We start from the raw sequence: 1,516 nt of genomic DNA on the forward strand, positions 1-1,516 counted from the left end.
GAAGAACAGAAAAAGCTTAGAGTTGAGAAAATAAGTCCTGATTTTTCTTCAAGAGACTGGTGGATTACCTTTTTGTCTTGTATCTTTCTTAGATTGAGAGTGTATCTATGTCTTATACAATTGTAACTTCTCTTGTTGCCATTTAATTTCATTAGAACGTTACAAAGCCAGAACCAACTACTTTTCTAAAGGCTGCCCTAGCTTCAAGCCCAGCTATATTTTATTATTCCACAGAAAAATGTAATCCTTTTCTTTTGGATACCTGCTGTAGTGATATCCCCAGTGCTCCAGCACAGCCAGGCTGGGAGTTCTTTGCCAAACAGGCCAGAACAGCTCCCTAACACAGGAGCACTGCATCTCCTGCCTCCCAGACTGGGCTGCCCAACCTCTGGAAAGCCACAATTCACTTGGGCCTTCCGAGGTCAGAGCTGTGCCTGTGGGCTGCAGGACCTGAAGGACACACAGCATTTGCACCTGTTTTCCCCAACAGAAAACTGCCATAGCCTCAAAAAGCTGGGCAGTGGATAGAAAAGATGCATTCTCTTTGATACACAACAGCAGCCTTGTACTGCTTCTTGTGCTTTAACCCCAGCTGGCAGCTCAGCCCCTCACTCCCCCCAGAGATGGATGAGGCAGAGCACCACAAGGGTGAAAGGCAGAAAACTCATGAGTTGAGATAAAGCCAGTTTAATAGGTAATGCAAAAGCTGGGCATGAAAGCAAAGGAAAGGAATTCATTCAGCACTTCCCATGGGCAGGCAGGTGTTCAGCCATCTCCAAGAAGGCAGGGCTCCACCCTAGGTCAAGGTTATTTGGGAAAACAAACATTGCCAGTCTGAACACCCCTTCCTCCTCCTTCCCCAGCATTACACACTGAGCATGGCAACACACAGTTTGGTGTTGTCATCTTATTGCAAAGCTCCCATACCTTCTTGGTAATTTCTCATGGACATCTCCTCACAGCACTGACTCCTTCCTCCTCACAGCACAGCCAACAAACCCCAGCTCTCTCCTCATCCAGCTAACCCACTCTTGTATAGCACTCATCCTCATTGGACACAGCTGTGGCCTGTTAAGGGCAGGCCTGTTCCTAATCTTTGGTGATTAGTACAGCTGCAACTCCTCAGGGGTGAGATTACCTTCTGCACTATCTTTGTTTTCTTATATTCTATCCTCCCACAGTCTGGGACATTCCCTGGTTAGGGTTAGGGCTTGGGTTAGTGTTTAGGGTTAGGAGATGAGGATAGGGTTTGGCATGGGGTTTGCATTAAGGCATTTGGGATCAGCTGTCCCGCCTGGGTCCCCTCCCAGCTTCTTATGCACCCCCAGCCACCTCAGGGGTGGGGTGAGGAGCAGGAAAGGCCTTGGCTCTGTGCAAGCTCTGCTCAGCAGAAAGGAAAACATCTCTGTGTTATCAATGCATTTGTGTTTCCAGCACAGATCCAAAATATAGCCCTAAATTGGCTACTGTGGAGAAATAAACTCTACCCCCACCAAAAGCAGCACACTAATGTAGC

Source organism: Ammospiza caudacuta, chromosome 10 (genome assembly GCF_027887145.1).
Source record: "Ammospiza caudacuta isolate bAmmCau1 chromosome 10, bAmmCau1.pri, whole genome shotgun sequence".
Classification (NCBI taxonomy): Eukaryota; Metazoa; Chordata; class Aves; order Passeriformes; family Passerellidae; genus Ammospiza; species Ammospiza caudacuta.